Consider the following 21651-nt stretch of genomic DNA (forward strand, 5'->3'; position numbering starts at 1 on the left):
TAGAACAAGACTATATCATTACATGTACATCAAGCAATGTTCTACAACAGTAATGTCCGCCAAAGATGTGGTATAAGTCATTAAAAGATGATTCAGTGAATGCTGTCTCTCTTACATCAGCAGTACCAAAACAGTAATATCTGGAGCATTTTGTCAAAAATTTCAAAATGTTTTTATTACATGGGAAAAGCCTCTTACAACACCTAAGTATTATATCCAAACGGGATGTTTCTGCATATTGAATTAAAAGGGAGCCCTACCTCATTGTAGTATAAAGACAGGTTTTGGTTCATTCAGTTGTACATTAGCTTGTAAAGTGCACACTATTTGGCTTTCTTGGCATTGAATGATCCACACTATCACAACGTCCATTGTGGCAGTAGAGTGCATCCTAGTAGAGTGACAAATGTTCTGGAACTAATTGCTGTACAGGACCATATAGTACTACTGAAGAGGGCAGGTTCCACTCTCATTGTGGGTATTATATAACAAGACATAACATTCTGTTATGGACACCCCATATGGCTAAAAGTATAACATCAGCATATAATGCAGATGACTCCAAACTCATTTGCACATCTGACAACATGGCACATTTTCAAAAAAAATATTCAGGAAGCTTTAACACCAACTGAAACATGGCTTTGTAACTCACAACTCATGTTCAACCTCCCAAAAAAAAAAAAAACTACTTTTTTTCTGCAAAACCCTCTCTATTGAAAAAATAAAATTTAAAGTTCCCTGTCTTGATAATAAATTCATTGAAGTCACTTCTCACAGCAAATTATTAGGAGTGATAGTGGATGATAACCTTAAATTCAACCTACATCTACAAAATTGCATTAGTAAGACTCATCAAAAAAGTAGAGATGCTTTACAGAGCCAAAAGCTTACGCAAATAAAACTACACTTGCCACTACTTATCTCCTTCCCAAACTTCTTTCTTGTGCTCCCCATCCTTACTAACCTCCATTCATCACAAAAATCAAAACTTGAACAATGCTATAACAAAATTGCTAAATTTGCAGTAAATACTCCTTTCAGATCCCACCATCATATATCACTCATCATCATCATCTTCTTTCAGCTGTTCCCATTAGGGGTTGCCACAGTGGATCATCTGTTTCCATTTCTTCCTGTCCTCTGCATCTTGCTCTGTCACACCAACCACCTGCATGTCCTCTCTCACCACATCCATAAACCTTATCTTAGGCCTTCCTCTTTTCCTGTTGCCTGGTAGCTTCATCAATAGCATCTTTTTCCCAATATACTCCACATCCCTCATCAGCACATGTCCAAACCAACGTAATTGTGCCTCTCTGGCTTTGTCTCCAAACCTTCCAACCCAGGCTGACCCTCTAATATACTTATTCCATATCCTGTCTACCCTCATCACATCCAGTGCAAATCTTAACATCTTTAACTCTGCCACATCCAGCTCAAACTCCTGCCTTTTTGTTAAGGCCACTGCCTCCAACCCATATAACATAGCTGGTCTAACTACTCTCTTGTAGACCTTCCCTTTCACTCTTACTGGTACTCATCTGTCACACACCACTCCTGACACTCTTCTCCACCCACTCCATCCTGCCTGTACTCTCTTCTTCACCTCTCTTCCACACTCACCGTTACTCTGAACTATTAATCCCAAGTATTTAAACTCATCCACCTTTGCCACCTCTAGTCCTTGCGTCCTCACCATTACTCTATCCTCCCTCTCATTCACACACATATATTCTGCCTTAGTCCTGCTGACCTTCATGCCTCTTCTCTCTAGAGCATATCTCCATCTCTCCAGGGTCTCCTCCACCTGTTTCCTACTCTCAATACAGATCACAATGTCATCTGCAAACATCATAGTCCACGGGGACTCCTGTCTGATCTCGTCTGTCAACCTGTCCATCACCATTGCAAATAAGAAAGGGCTCAGAGCTGATCCTTGATGTAACCTCACCTCCACCTTAAATGCATCCGTCACTCCCACTGCAGACCTCACCGCTGTCACACTACCCTCGTACATATCCTGTAGCACTCTTACATACTTCTCTGACACTCCTGACTTCCTCATACAATACCACAACTCCTCTCTAGGCACCCTGTCATATGCTTTCTCTAAGTCTACAAAAACACAATGCAACTCCTTCTGACCTTCTCTGTACTTCTCCATCAACACTCACAGAGCAAACATCGCATCTGTAGTGCTCTTTCCCGGCATGAAACCATACTGCTGATCACTAATCAACACATCCCTTCTTAACCTAGCTTCCACTACTCTTTCCCATAACTTCATGCTGTAACTGATCAAGTTTAATCCCTCTGTAGTTACCACAGCTCTGCAAAAAAAAAAAAAAAATCTGTACCAAAACACTTTTTCTGCATTCCTCAGGCATCCTCTCACTTTCCAAGATTTTATTAAACAGCCTGGTTAAAAACTCCACTGCCATTTCACCTAAACACCTCCATGCTTCCACAGGTATGTCATCTGGACCAACAGCCTTTCCATTCTTCATCCTCTTCATAGCTATCTTTACTTCCTCCTTGCTAATCCATTGTACTTCATGATTCACTACCCCCACATCATTCAACCTTCTCTTCCTCTCATTCTCTTCATTCATCAACCCCTCAAAGTACTCTTTCCATCTCCTCAACACACTCTCCTCTCTTGTGAGTATGTTTCCATCATTATCACCTTTACCTGCTGCACATCTTCCCTAGCTTGGTCCCTCTGTCTAGCCAATCAGTACAGGTCCTTTTCTTCCTCCTAAGTGTCCAACCTTTCATACAATTTTATTTATTTATTTTATTTATTTATCATTTGTTGACCGGGAAAGTCCGACTAGGTTCCACAGAGCCTGTTTTCAGCGGAGGCCCGGGGAGAAATGCTCCAGATGCATGTCTTTGAAATACAACTCTTCATATGCCTTATCCTTAGCCTTTGCCACCTCTCTCTTTGCCATGCACCTCATCTCCTTATACTCCTGTCCACTTTCTTCATCTCTCTGACAATCCCACTTCTTCTTTGCCAACCTCTTTCTCTGTATACTCTCCTGTACTTCCTCATTCCACCACCATGTCTCCTTGTCATCCTTCCCCTGTCCAGATGTCATACCAAGCACCTTTCTAGCTGTCTCCCTTACTAGCTCTGCTGTAGTTACCCAGCTATTTGGTAACTCTTCACTGCCACCCAGTGCCTGTCTTAACTCATCCCTGAACTCCACCTCCCAATTACCCTTTTTCAGTTTCCACCATTTGATCCTTGGTGCTGCCCTCAAACTCCTCGTCCTCTTCTTGATCACCAACGTCATCCTACAAACCACCATCCTATGCTGCCTAACTACACTTTCCCCAGTCACCACTTTACATTCTCCAATCTCCTTCAAACTGGCCCACCTACATAAGATATAATCCGCCTGTGTGCATCTTCCTCCACTCTTGTATGTCAACCCATGCTTCTCCCTCTTGTTAAAATACGTATTCACCACAGCTATGTCCATCCTTTTCACAAAATCCACTACCATCTGACCTTCTGCATTCCTTTGTTTAACACCATACCTACCCATCACTTCCTCATCCCCTCTGTTCCCTTCACCAACATGCCCAATGAAATCTGCTCCAATCACCACTCTCTCACCCTTGGGTACAGTCATCACCACTTCATCCAATTCACTCCAAAATTTTTCTTTCTCATCCATCGCACACCCAACTTGTGGAGCATATGCACTAGCAACATTCATCATTACACAATCAATTTCCAGCTTCATAAACATCACTCTATCTGACACTCTTTTCACCTCCAAAACACTATTAGCATACTGTTTCTTCAGGATAACTCCTATGCCATTTCTCCTCCCATCCACACCATGATAAAACAATTTGAACCCACCTCCGATACACCTAGTCTTACTCCCCTTCCATCTGGTCTCTTGTTCACGCAGTATACCAACCTTCCTTCTGTCCATTATAGCGGCTAGCTCTCTACCTATACCAGTCATACTGCCAGCATTCAAAGTTCCGACCCTCACTACACAGTCCTAGCCTTTCTCCTCTCTTCCTGCCTTTGGCCATGCCTTCCGCCTCTTCTTTTCCCTCGGCCAAGAGTATCCCAATTTCTGCCAGCACCCTGTTGGCTAACAGTACTGGTGGCAGTCGTTGTTAACCCAGGCCTCGACCGATCCAGTATGGAAATATTTACTGGTGTCCACATGAAATTATTTGGTGAAGTTTTACACTGGATGCCCTTTCTGACGCAACCCTCCCCATTTATCCAGGCTTGGGACCGGCACAAAGGAATGCACTGGCTTCTGCATCCCCAGTGGCTGGGTTCCACTACTGTATATCAATAAAAAGCCTAAACTGGTTAAAACTACCCCATCATCGAGCATATACATAGCTTTTTATCACCTATACAATTATCCAGCATCATCTGCTTGACCAGCACTAAATACTACTCTACACAACTATGTTCCCAATTGGTCAGAACAATCCAATGATCAAAAGCTCTTGCCTGGCCACAAACCTACCAAATCTGCTGTGCTTCGTCTGTACTCTTACCTTGTTGCTAATGCCTAGAACTCCTTACCTGTATCCATCAGGTTAATACCCTCCTTCTTACCCTCCTTCTTACCCTTCAAGTAACTCTGAAAGACTTCCTAACCAAAATATGGCTCTGATAAACTATATCCCTAAATGTGAATAAGTGCATATTCACACCTTATTTCTCCTTTCTCTCCCTTCTTTACTTGCTTCCTTACTTCTATCAATTTCTCACCCCCACCCCTGGCTTTCTCTCTCAATATACCATAAGCCTGTTTTTCCTCTCACATCATCTTGAAATTCCTGTTTGTATTATACTAACTTACCTTTAATTTATCTATAAACTAGCTAAAATTTCTCTAAATATTAAATCGTCACATAAATTGTATCTATTCTTAACCAGCATTTTCATATTGTGTTTATTTAACCTGTCTATGTTTTTGTATTGTATTTGAAAATTGTATAATTATTGTTCTTAAAATGTTTTGTAATACTTTGGAGCTTTTCTCTCCAGGCCTCCACTGAAAATGGGCTCCTGCCCAGTCAGACTTCAGAAGTAATTAATTGTCAATAAATAAATAAATATTAAGCATATACAGTATATACATGCTGTGGTGGTTAGATGACAATAAACAAATGGGGACATTGTCTGTGGATACCATATAAGTTATATAAATTCTTATACTGAAACTCTAGAAAGCAAGTCCACTGCAAGGCATACAACTGCTTGTGCATTTAAATATATACATGGAGAAGAAGAAGAGCGAGAGAGAGAGTTTACAGTATTTCATACTTAGTTACTAGGTATGCAGTCCAGGAGATCATTAAGATGCCAAGCCCAAATTCTAAACTGCCCAAAGCACTGTCTGGTTAACTGAATTGCTCAAGGTTACACAATAAGTAAATCAGTAGGTAAATAAACATGGGAAAGGGTCAAACACTGGACCCTTCACGAAAAAGCTTGTTAATAAATCAGTGATTTAGTCCTCTGCATGAACTGATATATATTATATCAAAATAAACAAGCATTGAAACACAGATGATTGACACCAGCATTTCAAAACTGTACTTACCAACAACTCCCAAAACACTGAATCAATAACTGATTCAAAATGAAAACAGTTTCCTGTGGAACACGCTTAACAAAAACCATACCACTAAATTCAGACAAACTTTGAACAGTGGTATTTTTCTAAGGTAAGGTGTATGGTTAGGATCAGTGACAGGGTAAGAGTTAACATGCATTAGTACAGATGGGTGGGGGGTGGTCAACCCCATGCACCACTTTACTAAAGTGCACTTATCCTAACTCTGCTTCTATCTCAACCCTACACCTTACCTTAGAAATATCCTTTCCATAACATTACCATTGCACAAGACATTCAGAGAGATATCACTTAGACAAACACACACACACGCACATGCACACACACACACACACGCACACACGCACACACGCACACACGCACACACACACACACACACACACACACACACACACACACACACACACACACACACACACACACAAGTGCACACGCACCACTAAATCTTTCCCCTTCTATAGCCTTAACTAATCCTATCCCCGTGAATACTTGCAGACACACTCTCACTCATAATGTTGAAGCTTTTGGAATATACAAAAGTTTCACAAACACCCTTAACTTATCCATACATACTCAGTCTTCCTCTTTTTTGACATCTCCAGCACTCAGAAAAGAGTGGTTTAAATGAATTTCCCAATCACTTCAATCTGTTGATGAACCTAAAATTCAACAACATAAAGTTAACCTACACACACACACACACACACACACACACACACACACACACACACACACACACACACACACACTAACACACAAATGTGTCATTTTCTACATAATCTACATAATCTTTTTTAATTTGATTCACATATAATATAGTCAAATTACATTTCTATTCACTTAGAAAGTAATGAGAAATGATGGTAAGTCTAAGGGCCAGATTCATGAAGCCTAAACTAAGTGTAGCTATTGTGTTTGCACTGAGGTGTGGTGCGCACACAGTAATGTGTTAATTTTTATTCATTAAGTGGCTTTACACTTAATGTACAGCCTCAAAATAAGGGTAAACAGAAAAATATACTAATTAAATCATAAATAGCTAAATTACATGCTAATTAACCAATCCAACATGGCATAGCTAATCAGGAATTTATAAAGGAATTGTGTACATTTAGTGTAGTCATTTGTCATGAAATCCAGAACTCTTCAGATTACTGCCATCACACACATACACACACACACACACACACACACACACACACACACACACACACACACACACACACACACACACACACACACACACACACACAAAAGGGAGTTGCTGCAACCATCATTAGCCTGTATGTGGAACACACTTTAATTCAAAATGCTGCTGTTTCTGCTGCCAGAACTCAGCCAAGAAGAAGAAGAAGAAGCGTGTTTAGACCCAGTTTGACTTGTAATGGACTACATGACACAGAAATTGCAGAGAGTGATACTGTATGGACAGGGAAACACTAGGGGATATATGTAACATCTGACACCCTCATCTGTGCCCCAGGGAATTGGGAAGAACCCATCCCAGTGGAAACAATAGTATGTGTACCTTTACATATACTAGTTACAGGTACTTTTCAGAGACCCACAGAGGATATATTGGCAGTGTCACAGGCCTCAGCTTGCAAAATATTACATCAGTTTGTATATGCAATCTGTTTCCCAAAGCACCCCAAAGTAGAGAGCAAAAACCATGCAGGAATTGTATGCAATAGCATACTTCCTTGAAGTTTTGTGGGCTATAGATTTCATGTGCATAAAAATTAAAGCACAACCCAGTGATGAGACAAGAGATACATTAATAGGAAAGTCTGCCACTCTGTAAACTATCAAGTTGTCTGCAATGCCCAAGGGATCAGCTGCAATGTCTCTGCAGGTAACTCAGGCAGTTTTCATGACTCACACATATGGCACACCTGTAAGATGTACAACAAGTTTTGCTAGGGGCAACTTTCAACAAGGGCATCTAGAGCGAGATGCAGGTTATGCAATGGAACCTTGACTCAAGACACTCATGAGAAAGGCACACAACCCCACTGAGTAAGGATACAGTGGTGCCCACCCTCAAACTAAGAATATCATAGAATTTGATGTGTATTAGGTTTGCTCGAATCAGGGTTCCAGTTTATAGACCCATAAGGAGGTGCCCTGTAGTACGATCCAGCAACCTTTGCTGAAATACTTGGTTAACTATCATATTTGCAGTTGCTGCAACTTTGAATCTGGGAATAATGAGACCAGAAGATCATAAGCTGAGAATGTCAAAGACTACAGGAGCGAACAGCAGAACTTTACCCTTTCTGGACACATGTTAGCACTTGTTTTTGTGTCAACACAGGTTGGGAGGTTCAGTATTCAACATTGTTTGCTCATGTGGTTATCAACATTCTTGATTTATTATCTTCTGGTCTCATTAGTCCAGAATTTGACATTGTAGCAATCACTAATATGATAGCAAACCAAATACTCACAGTCTGTGCCATGTTGAACAACACAATTCTCAGGAAACACCTTCAACAAGGACAACTGGGAACAGAACCACAGTTCCCAGGAGCACAGGCAGGGTCAGCAGCTCTAGTAGTTACAGATGAGGAGTCCAAGGGAGAACAACCAGCCACAAATGCTGCCAGGCGGCATAGGCATGCACAATATGCCATTGCTCTGGCTAAGAGACAAAGGATAGCACACACACACTAACTACCTAAGTGAAAACCTAAGAGTCTCAGCACATAGAAATATTAAAACTGATGCCTGCAAAACTGCTCATCCTTTACTTAACCATGTAATGGTTATATTCTGTTAGCATCACAGAAAGACAACTCCCAAGGGCACATCCTGCAGCTGCAGTGTTAACAAGGGAAGTATGGAACCTGTATGAAAAAAAATAAATAAAAAACAGATGTATATAATTGATTACTGTCATATGCAAATTCTTATATGTCCATAAGATGGAACATGCCCCAGGTGTGCAGTAATATCAGCAGTAGCTTATGACTGATGTTCATAGGTAGGTACTAGGCTATTGGCCCTAGGGCCTACATAAACCTAGCCAAAAAAGGTACCCTAGCTTTCGCCACCCAAGAAAATTATTTTCCTGTGCCCCTGTCAAGCAGAGCCACAAAGGTGATCCCCGGGGTGAATTTCCTATTTGACGATTTTCCTTAAAGAGTGTTAATGAGGAGCTTTGCTTGATATAAATAGGTAGTTTGTTCCAGAGTATGGGAAGTCTCTGGGACAGGAATCAATCCCTCCAGCATGTTCTGTTTATTGCAGTGACATGGTTTAGGTCCCTAAAGCATGTAGCTCAGAGGGACTGGGATTTATTTAAGTGCAGCATATCCATCAGCTCTGGGTTTGACATAGCTTCGTATGTTAGGCAGATAGGTGATATGCGACAGAGTAAAGCTGGAATTTTTTGAGACGGTCTGTGTAGGGCATCTGTTTGAGGTTGGTAATCCTCTTTGTGAGGTATGTTTGCGGCCTTTCCAGTTGTTGTAGATATCTTATGAGGTATGTACCAAAAGGAGCTTTGTACTCTATAATGGGTCTAATGAGTGATGAGTAGAGGGGAACAATGACCTCTTTTTTCCTGGATGAGAAACCTTTTGTGATGAGGTGTGCCATGTAGAAGGATTTCCCAACTATTGTGGTGATGTGATTATCAAAGGAGAGACTACTGTTCACCTTTGTCCCAAAATCTCATATCACACTTTAGGTGTTAAGTAGACTACCAGCTGTGTTGTAGCCCATGGGTACAGAGTTTTTACCAAAGGGGATGACAATGCACTTTTTAGCATTGAGCTTGTGGTCATGGCTTTGACATCAGACATCTGTCTCAGTGAGGCCCTTTTGTGGGATGTCCACATCATTAGGAGTTTCGATTATGGCTCCTAGTTTGCAATCATCTGTGAACTTCATTAGCCAAAGACCTTCTGTGTTAGCCTGTACTTCAGAAAAGTTGATACCAAACAGGAGGACCCAGGACTGAACCCAGTAGCACTCCACTTGTCATTGGTCTGAAGTCAGATTTGGAGTCTGCTACTTTCACAGTGTGGGTTCTGTCAGTGAGCCAGTTGGCAACCCATCTTGTGACATATGGATTTATACCTAGTTTAGTGAGTTTATCTATAATTTCAGAGTGGGGGATGGTGTCAAAAGCCTTGGCAAGACCTAGATAGGCTGTGTGAACCACCTTACCCTCATCTATGGCCTTGGTGACTGCTTCAAAGAAGTCTATCAGGTTTAGGAGACATGATCTGCCTTTTACAAATCCGAACTGGGTAGGGTCCAGAGTTTGGGGATTACCAATGTCTTTGTTTATAAGTTCCATGATATTTTCCATGGCCTTGCAGAACAGGCTCATTATGCTAATGAGCGGGAGTTCTCGGGGACCATGGTGGCTTCCCCTTTGTGGAGTGGGATAACCGTCACTGAGAGCCATTCACTGAGTACAAAGCCTGAGGTGAGGCTATGATTGAACACAGTGCTTAGCTGGGGTGCCAGTTTATTCTGTACTTTATGTAGCACGCAACCAGGGATGTTGTCAGGTGTCATAGATGCTGTGTTCTTGGCTTTAGAGAGTGTGGTTTTTACCTGTGCAGCCGTGATTACAGGAACTTTGCATTCTTCCATTATGGAGATGGGCCCTTTAGGGGGTGAGGGGGGGGTGTAAAGTTAGCTCTGACCCTATCTGCCAGGATGTTGGCATTATCAGTTGGTTCTGTATATTTAGTGCCATTGTGTTGTAACTCAGAGTAGATCTGAGTGTTGCCATTGAGATTCTTGACATAACTATAGAATGCTATGTGTTTGTCTTTCGAATCAGTGGTTATTTTGTTTTCGTAAGTAGCTTTGGAGGATTTTATGAGGGATCTCAGCTTCTTACTGAGGCTGACCAGGGACTTCCTCCAATCATGAGATTTGATTCATTTTTGCAACAGTTTCTTTCTTCTGTTGTAGAGTTTGTTTATGGCAGGGGACCACCAGACTGGTTTCTTTTGTTTGGAGGATAGCATCTTGGTTCTGTTAGGGATAGCACAATCCATGCACTTGTGTAAATGCTTATAAAGTGCATTTGTGCAGGATTCAGCAGTTGTACTTCTATTGTCCATCTGCATGGGTGTCGTGAAGTTTGCCACTTCTGTCTTAAGAAGTGTGAAGTTGGCTTTGGAGAAATCTTTTAGAGTGGTTTCCCTAATGGGGGGTAGGGGTGGGATGTAGATGTCTAGGGTGATTAGTTTGCGGTCAGATCTGACCAACAAGGAATTGACCTCTGGTGTTGAACACTGGTCACCCATGTTGGTAATGACCAGGCCTAGGATATTGCTGCCCCTGGTGAGGGTGTGGATAAGTTTATCCAAGGCATTGGAATTTATGAATTCCAGAAAACATTGAGCAAAATAACTGGTACATGAGTAGTTTTCCCACTTAATGGTGGGGTAGTTGAAATCGCCCATTATTAGGGTGTTGGGTTGTACCCTAATACTTTCCAGTGTATCAAGAAATGAGGAGTGGGAATCCTGGGGCATGGTGGGGGATCTGTTGCAAGCTACAATTTGGATTGCGGTCTTGCCCAGAGTTAGTTGCACTTGGATAATCTTGGATGCATTATGCTGAGCAAGTAGCCTGGAGGTGTGGATATCCTTAATGAATATGGACAAGCCTCCACCTTTAGTGGTTCAGTCCAGGTTAGGTGGCCGAAAGGTGTGGTATAAATTATAGCCTGGTAATGCAGGGGTGCTATCTGGAGCCTTGAACCAGGTCTCTGTCACTGCACAGATGTCGATGTTCTCCATTTTAAGGAGTGCCTTGAGTGAGTGCATTTTGAGGTTTAGACTTCTAGCATTGCATAGCATTACCCTCAGATTTTGCTTGCATGTACCTGTTATGGTGATGAATTTGTCATTTGAACCTTGGCTAAAAAAGGCACTATAGGGGTGGCAAGAGCCTTAGCCAGTATCCAGAATCCCAAGGGTGACAGGCGCCAGCCATCTCTGACAAAGCATCGTGGTCTGTTGATCATGTCATCCCAAGCAGACAGATACTGAATCCCCTTAGAATGACATCAGAAGCTTAGCCAAATGTTGAAGTCAATCATTTTGTCCTTGTACTGTGGTATTATTCTGGGTGATGGCAGGATGCTACTCAGGGCTAGGGTCATACCTCCCTGGGCTACAAAATCGGAGAGCTCCTCCATGTCTCTTTTCATGTAGTCCAGGGAGGTACATCTCAGGTCATTCACACCAACATGGACAATGACAGAGTCATATTTGTACTTGTTGTGGAGTGACCTGAGTGCATGCATTATGTGGCAGACCCTGGCGCCCAACAGGCAGGTGACAGTAACTCTTTCCTTGTTTAGCCTGGTGAATGGAACATCAGTGTGCCTGACTAAAGAGTCACCTATGACTAGCGTGGCGGGTACGTTGTTATGCCTTATGGACTGTGGTTGAGTGGCACACTGAGTTTGTGGGCTATGTGTCATTTGGGTTGTGTTGGGGGGTGGAGGTTGTTTGCGTTTCTGCTTTGGAGGTCTCTGTTGCTTGAGCAGATTTTTATTGAGAGACTCCATGAATGTAGGTGTGTTTTCTGTTTGAACTATGTGTGTGTTTTGGTGGTGTAGGTCTTGAGGGACTATGTGATGAGTGTGGTGTGGTGCAAGTGTTTACCTTCTTCTCTTGACTGTCTAGTCCAGTCTTGGGTGAAGAGAGCTTTGCTTCCAGTTTGGCTATATAAGTGCATCTCTCACAGGTTGTAGTGTTTAGTGGTAGGAGGAGAGGGTTGTCCATGTACAAGAGGTGATTGTTGCATTGCCTCAAGATGCTCAGATTCATCAGGTAGACAGGAGAAAACACTGGGAGCTGACCCTTAGACATACCTGGATAGGTGCTTATTTATTAAGTACTAAAAATTGTTTTCCTCTAGATAAGTGAGGAAAGTTGAGTGCTGTAGTAATTTGTAGCTTATTTAGTGCTTACAATGAGTTCTGAACATGTGCTGAGCTCAAAGAAATAGATTTGTGTGCTAAAACTAAAAAAACTAGGTAGTTCTAATGGAAAATTTGAAGGCCAGACTTTATGACGCCAGAAATAGTTTAACTCTAGCTAAGCGGCGGTGCATAAAGTGTATTTTTTTTCATATAACAGTAGCAAATGAGCAAACTGATTTTAACAAATTAACCAATTAAGCAATAAAAAGATAAAAACTGAGCTCCATTCCAGTAATCTTCGATCAGACATGTTCTAACTGCCCACTCCTTCCACTAGGGTGCACGGGAACCTTCTCCAAAAAATGATCATCTGGATTAGTGCTCAGGCTATACCAACAAAGCTAGATTCAGCAGGTCTGAATTTAGTCTATGCTACAGCAAACAAGGCATACCAATTTCAGAAAGGAACAGTACAAATAAGCAGGCACAATAAGCTTTTAACCAGAAACTCCCAGCTCAGAAGGCCAGAATCTACCCTCTTCTCCCACAAGAGTGCAGACCACACCTTCTAAATGTAAAATCAAGCATTTCAGTTGTCCACTGTATATAAACCAGTGAGCATGTGAATGGTAGCATCATTTGCACAAGTAAAACAACAAGCAATAAACATCTACTAACAGAAATACAGTAAGTGTCAACAATTACATAAACAATCATAAACAACTGGATAGGAATGATAAATAAAAATATTTCTGCAGTAATACATTCAAATTGATTACATTAAATTACATAATCAATTGAATATAAACATTTTAAGAATATAGAAAAATACATAATAAATTAAATATACATAATATATTAATAATGTAATATATTTATATGTATAAAATATTTATACATTATATTAATTTAGTTACATTAAATTACATTTAAAAGCAAGCTTCTGAGGAAGCATTAGCTCCCTACTCTGTGCATCAGACACATATGCAACCCAAAATCATAAAGCAATGTAGAAAGGGCAGAGCACTGTCATTATCACTTGCATGGGGGTAAAGGATAGGAAGCCTGACACCAAAGAAGTAAGTGTGTTTAAGTAAAATAAAAATGTATTCCTTAAGTATCCAACTGTCAGGACCAGTAGCAAGATATGTATAGCAGTCAACAGTACTGCTTAGATTTTGTGTGTGTGTGTGTGTGTGTGTGTGTGTGTGTGTGTGTGTGTGTGTGTGTGTGTGTGTGTGTGTGTGTGTGTGTGTGTGTGTGTGTGTGTGTGTGTGTGTGTGGTGGTATGGGCAAGTATTTGTTGAATGCATGTGTGTGTATCTGCAAGAACAGAATCAAGTACTGTGCTATCACTATCTTCTGGTATCTTGGACAGCTGTGAGTTGTGTGTGGTAGTCAGTTCAGCATAGTCATCCTAGACCACAAAAATTACCTTTGACAGGAGTTGCATTGATAATTCCATGGCCCTGACTGGAATTTAGGTGCTGCCTGAACATGAGCAATGTGTACTGGATGAGCTGTCAGTATGACTATGTCCTAGACCATGACCACATGGCTTACCGTGTCTGAGTGCGGACATTGTGATCACTGATGGAGCAGTGGAAGAAGTGTCACTACAGAAGCAGGGTCTTGCTTGACCACATCATTTAGCACCAAATTATGTGCCTCCCCCAGCACATGTTCCATTAGAGAATTACAGACGCTGCCTAATCCAGTGTATGATTCATCTTGTCTAAGGAGTCAACTGCGCAGTTCAGGCAGTCCCACAATTCAGAATACATAATGTTTAGTCCTTGCATTATCTCTTCTGAGGCCCTGGTGAAAAGTGCCTGTGTCTCTGTGATGGCCCTACACATACATTCTGACACACCAACATCACAAGTATGGTGGCAGCAAGCTTCCTCCGAGCACCTCTACCACTCACCTGTATAGTACTTCACCCTCATGATGGCTGTGGGAAGAATCAACTAGTTCAACTATGTCACCCTCAGCCTGTTTTATGTCTGAGGTATCTGCATTATGGGTATGCATAGACATACTGGCTGTGTCTGAAATAGGGGCAAGTGATGATGGAAGTGCAACCTCAGTATCAGACTGAGCCTCTGCACTCCCAGACTGTACTTCTTTATTGGCACCATCATCATCACAGATTGCCAATACTCTGACATCAGGATGTAGTAGTTCCATAGTGCCACTGGCAGGGCCACCTATGATAAGTAATCCACACATCAATGAAAGAAATAGAATAATAAAATTATCAGACTTTCATTATGTGAAACATATATTCAAAATTAAGAGATGCTAATGGAATGAAAAGCAAATGACTTTCTGTTACACATGCATCTACCTTATGCACATCAATAAGAATGCAACAAATGTGCTTAACATGTGTAGGTGGTTGTAAAAATTGGGAAATTGGTGTGTGAGATGACACATTGATGACAGCATCACAAAATAAATGACAAGAAACAGAAAACTATTCCCTTTACAACTGCAGAATAAGACACATCTCATACAAAAGTTTACTGCCCATTTGACTCCCCCCGCTTCTCTTTCTCCCTCAGTGTCTCTTCTATTCATCCCTTCTTGCTGGCTGTATATATATATATATATATATATATATATATCTATATATATATATATATATATATATATATATATATATATATATATATATATATATATCTATATATGGCCCTGTATAGATATATATATGTATATATATATATATATATACACACACACACACACACACACACACACACACACACACACATATAACACATGACATATATATATATATATATATATATATATGTGTGTGTGTATATATGTATATATATATATATGTATATATATATATATATATATATATATATATATATATATATATATGTATAGTGAGAATTATTTAATTATATTACATACCTGGAAGTTCTGCAATAGACACACTTGAGTCTTCTATGACAGCCATATCATCAATGATTCTTTGTGATCCCTGTGCTAAGCTGCCTGGATCTCTGATGGTGGACAGGAACTACTCTGTCTCAATTAGAAATGGTTTGGTAAGTGGTCCCCCCCCCCATAGCCATATGCTTCCAGCAATTGCAGCTGCCCTATGTCTCACCTGCGTGATCATATAGTCCTTTGTCTTACTTTGAATATGTACTTACATGACCTCTGTCCAAACTGACATCATTAACCACCTTCTCCCAAATGCAGTCATGGGAGGGCTTGTCACCTCTGTCTCTCTCTAACAAGAATGACCCATGCTGATGTAGTGTCTGAATGATCACTGCATTCTTAGCATCACTGTATTGCAGTTTATGGGTGTAGATGTATTGGGTGCCATAGTCCTGTATGACAGAAAGTATAAAAGGAAAAAAACAACCTAAAAATGATTATTAAAACAAATATCAATGACTGCATCCATTCATCATGCCCAAAAAAAGGAATGAAAAAAGTGCAATATCATATGCGCACATACAACCTAATACAGATTTCCCCCCTCCAGGCGAAGTAAGACATTTCAATAAGATTGCTAGCATGAATAATATTTGTGTAACTCTGTAATACATTGTGGCATTAGCCATAATAGTGTATACATTTCAAGGAAAAATGAATAAAACTTTTGTGGGATATCCACTACTGTTGAGGGCAGGCAGGTATACAACACAGGCTTAACATTTTTTCTGTTAATAATGCAAACCCCCCCCCCCCGATCTTGATAATAAATAAACTGGTCAGATTCCCAGATTAAATTTTGGATTAAATGTCAGATAACTTTCTTTAGAAACATTTCTATTAGTCAAGAAATAACTGATATACATGGCTGTGTCAACAGCTAGTGAGAAAAATACAGACAGTAAACCAATAAGTGTACTGTGAAATGCAGTCCATCAGTAAGGTTAAAATATATCTGTTTGTAAACAAACAGCAACATACTTTTGCAGCAAGTCCACTGTTAAACTCGAAAGAAGTTTTAAAGCAAACAGCTGTATTGAGTTCTCTTTATTTAAACAGTGTCCCCTACTATGATATAAGCTTCTTGCCTACACAATTGCCTTTATATAGTGCAGATTTAGTCCTTTCAGCACTGTTAATATACAAATTGAGTCATGAACTTATTAGCATTCATGAATTCCACAATCTGCACTGAATGCAAGGCAAGAAAATATGGTATTAGGATCTACATGATTTCATGCACACAGCTTAGAAGTGCAAGGATGAGCATTGAGAAGTGTTAACTGCTAAGGGCTTGCAGGTGGGAATGATTAGTCTGGCTGCAGGAACAATCAGGGTTTCACAGTCAGTTCTCTTTGAGGTACAGTTACAAAGGGTTTGTCAGGGAGAAGACATTTAAAAGAAAGCCTGTGAGTACATTGACAGACTTAGGTGAGCAACATTTCTAACATTTGTATGAATTGCTTATTAACTGGCTTTATGTCTCTGAGTAAAATGTGCCTGCATTTCTAAGGAATACTCATTGAAACATATATCAAAAGCAAGGAAAATCACATAGTAGTCTTGTTATAAAAGCATAGATAAAGGATTGATACATACAAAATAAACAGAAGAAACGACATGCAGTGTTGCTAATTTTGATTTTATATTGTATGATGAAAGATTTGCCTAACTGCTGCCAATATTCCAGTCATCCACACATCTAATTACATATCACATAGGACAACTTTCAGAACTTGGTTCTGTTTCACTTGTAATGTCTGTTGATGCTATGTCACATATTGAGTATATGTAACCCACATTTTTCACAGTATACATATGTGTCTGTGGCGAATACTGATAATGTAATGTCAATGTAAAATGCCCCTTTTGGTATGTACCTCACAAGACATCTACAACAAGTGGAAAGGCTGCAGAAATACCTCACAAAGAGGATGACTGGCCTCAAACAGATGCCCATACGCAGACTGTCTCAAAAAACTCCAGCTTTACTCCATCGCATATCGCCTACTTAGAGGTGATCTCTGCCTAACATACAAAGCTATGTCAAACCCAGAGTTGTTGGACATGCTCCACTTAAAGAAATCCCAGACCCTCCGAGCTACACGCTGTAGGGACCTAAACCTTGTCACCACAATAAACAGAACATGCCGGAGGGATAGATTCCTGTCCCAGAGACTTTCCATACTCTGGAATAAACTACTTATCTATATCAAATAAAGCTCCTCATTAGCACTCTTCAAGAAAAATCTTGATGATTGGATGGGAAATAGGAAATTCACCATGGGGATCTCCTCTGTGGCTCTGCTCGACAGTGGCACAGGAAAATAATTTTCTTGGGTGGCAAAATCCAGGGTACCTTTTTGGCTGGGCTTGTATAGGCCCCAGGGTTGATAGCCTATTACCTACCTATGAACCTATGAACCTATGAATCTCACCTGTGTGTTGTGAATGGCCTGATGTCATGAGTCTCAAATCCATATAGGGTGTTGTTTGTGTGAACATACTGATATTTAAGAAGCATATGTTGTAAGACAACAAAGTTGATGAAATATCACAATTGTACATTTTAACTACTTGTTTCACATTGTTTCCTCTAAAAAATATTTAATTATTTTTTATTTTCTCTTCATCATTCGCATGCCATTTGGCATTGCACACTCTTGACTGACAGCAGTCCCTAACAGTGAACAAAAGTTCACTTCCTGAGGAAAAAAAAAGTGAAAGCTTTATTTTGGGACACCTTTTATAGTGCAAACGAGCATGGTGCCCATGCATTACCATCAGCACTCTGGATAGTACACAGTGAATAAATTCCACCTGTCAGCTGACTATAACCCATGGCACAAGGTGAAAGTGAACACAGCTTAGAGAATGGGACTACATAATGATGGGTTCAAATCTAGTTTACAGATATTTTTTATATAAAATGAACAGGCTAATGTATGTGTACATGATAAAACCATTGCCTTCAGTCCCTGTGAATTGATGTTCTAAAGGTGTTGCTTTTATAAATTCACCTCTTCTCATTAATAATAATATATTTTATGAATGTTGTGACTTATGACATTTTGTAGAGTATGCTAACACAAAAGCAGTAAAACAAGTAATGTGGACACGTCATATATGCTGGAGAACTTGTCCATATCTCATAATTATGCATCATGAGGGTTATAAAATACATTGTAAATGTTGATGTCATGAGTAATTGTTTGTACTCTGACAAAAAATGACTGCCTATCATTCTCTGTGTCCCCTTTCTGAGTAATTCCCATTGCGTGAAATTTTGATGATGTGTAGTCTAACTGCTGTGATGTCGCAAGCAGATGTAGAAAGAATGAATGTGTCATGTTAATGCTATAACTGCTGTGTTCCTTGTTACAAATATCCACTAAATGGGTTACTCTGCAATACATTTATTTCCTTTTTAATGCCTTTTGCATTTACACTTCCCTGAGCAGCATGCAAAAATGGTTCACTTCCTAAGGAAAAAAGTGAAAATTTTAATTTTGGACACCTTTTGTAGCCCAAATGAGCTTGGCACTGGCATGTAGCTGATAGAACTCAGTGAAAAAAATGCACCTGCTAGACAACTCTCTTTATGGCACAAAATGAAAGTGCAGTGAGCTTGGAGAAAGATAACAGCTAATGCAGGGCTTGAATCCTGTTTACAGTTAATTTTACAGAGAGGCTCTGAATACATATTTACATACATTTTGATTAGGAATGTAACAATGAGTACAAATGAGTATCATAACTATGTTTATTGCAACAAATGTACCATTATAGAAGCCAAATATAATGCGTGTAAATTATGTTAAACATGACAGTGATGATATTTAATATAGAATGTACATACATAGGTATGATCTGTATATTTTTTATAATTGTTATGCATTATTCATTATCACATTTTGTAAGAATGTGTTTATGTCGCGTGTAACCTAACCCATCAAGTGTTATAAAGGTTATGCAACTTCATGTTTCTGAATTGTCTTTACAAGCACCAAGTACTGCATTTTACATAGCAATGCAGTCCCATGACTAAGTAAAGTCACAGAAATACAGGCGTCTCTGAAGTATATCTCCATTCATTCTTAAATTAGTCTACCATATTAAAATGTAAATTATCCAGTGAAACTGATAGTTAATAAGCAAAGTTTAACATTTTTATTTTTTTTCTTATGGGTTTGATTCCCAGGTGGTAGTATTCAATCTTACCAGTGTGCATGTCCTAGCAGCCCATTATGTCACAAGTCATACAACTTATCCTCAAACCAGCCATGATTATTACCACCACCATAAAGCATTTCAGTATTTAACACTGGAATATCCATCATTAGTTTCAGTATCACACATGGCCAAATCTCACTGCCATATTTCACACCTTCTTTACTTTTTGATGTAAACATTTGTATTTGCCAAGCCATTGTTATGCCTTCAATTGTACAAATGCAGCTGGTGAGGCTGTATGTCTTTGTGCACAAGCTGTTACAAATAAGATCTGAACTGGGTGCCAGTTCAGACATGTACTTTTTACTTGACTTCTACAGACATGGCTGGTGAAGGTAGTGTTCTATTTAAAGCACAAAGGTGGGGTGTTGAGGCCCAGGATTTTCATGGCACTCCTCATGAAGCACTAAAATTGGTGTGGGGGTATTATACTGGGTCACAATTTAAGACTAAGGCTTGGAATAGCTTGGCCAAGGCTGTCTTCAGTACAATTGGCATTCTATGCACTGGGGAGTAATGTCATCTCCACTACATCGAGATGAAAAGGCACAAGCAGAACCTCCTCAGCTGATAGGAGGATGAATTTAAGACTAAAATACCTCTCAGTTGTGTAAGTATACTGAACCAACACTTGTCTATGATATGGCATTAATTATCCAGTCAATGCAGTTATTCTTTACATTTCATGCAACTTTTTTTCTTTTCTTTTTTCTACTGTGCAGTTGCAGCAGAGATAGCAGAAACTGTGAGGCACATTAAGAGAGACTAACATCCCTCAGAGAGGCATGGGATAAGTATGCATCAGGTCTGAATGTAAGGCAGAGAAGTATTTTCAGTCCATCATGCCATATCATCTTGTGCAAGTATACCTTAGCTTTTGTATCAACCATACATTCCTGCTCGAATAGCTCTTGGTTACCACATTAGGCAATGAGTGCATTAGCTTAATTATGAGTGGGTTCAATACCCAGAAACAGACATGGTTCAGTACTCAGAAACAAACAGTAGATATTTTACAGGATACTTATTTATAAGGTATTAACTGTAATACTGCATGACATTAGCAATATTTTTTTTGAAAATGCAGTCATTAACTTTGAAAGAATATATCTCATATGACATATTCAAGGATATGATTTTGTTTGTCATATCACACCAGTATGATTGCTTGATCTTATGATACAGTAATACTTTTCTATCATATTTGTGCAAAGGTGAGTATATTTATTTCATATATTAGTTTATGCATTGAAAAAAAGCAATGTGACATACCCATTGATCCGATTCTCTCTTTTTTGTCTACCCCATCTCTCTATATTTTATTTAATTATTTATTTATTTATTTTTATTAGATTTTATATATATATATATATATATATATATATATATATATATATATATTTTTTTTTTTTTAAGTTTAATTCATTGCTGCTGAAAAAAATAACAATCAGCACAGGGAGCTACACTGACCTCTGCCGTTTGGCCTTCCATATCTCAGCAGCAACATCACCACAGACAGTACTGCCACTCATTACATCTGGACCATAACCTGTCAGTGTTGCCTCCACAAATCCTGCCTTATCTGCTTCACCTGCTTCAGGTAGCTCTGCCCCAGTTGCTGGTCAAGTGGTACCTTCTGAGAGCAGTACTAGTAGAGGTGGTGATTTTGTCACCCATCAGGAGCAGACAGGGCTGGCGGAAGGTATAATGGAGAGGGTCCTCAGTGCTCAGATTGGCAGGGTTGAAATGGTCCTACATCATATTACAAAATCAATGCCATGTTCAGCACTGACCCAGGAAACTGACACAGAAGGCAGTGATGGCAACTCTGAGGGTGAGGACTTGATTCTCACTGTCCTCATGCTGCACATGGATGTGCCTCTGATATCCCCTACCTATCCCAGT

The sequence above is a fragment of the Protopterus annectens genome, chromosome 4.part0 (assembly GCF_019279795.1).
Source record: "Protopterus annectens isolate FY-2018-M chromosome 4.part0, PAN1.0, whole genome shotgun sequence".
Taxonomy (NCBI): Eukaryota; Metazoa; Chordata; order Ceratodontiformes; family Protopteridae; genus Protopterus; species Protopterus annectens.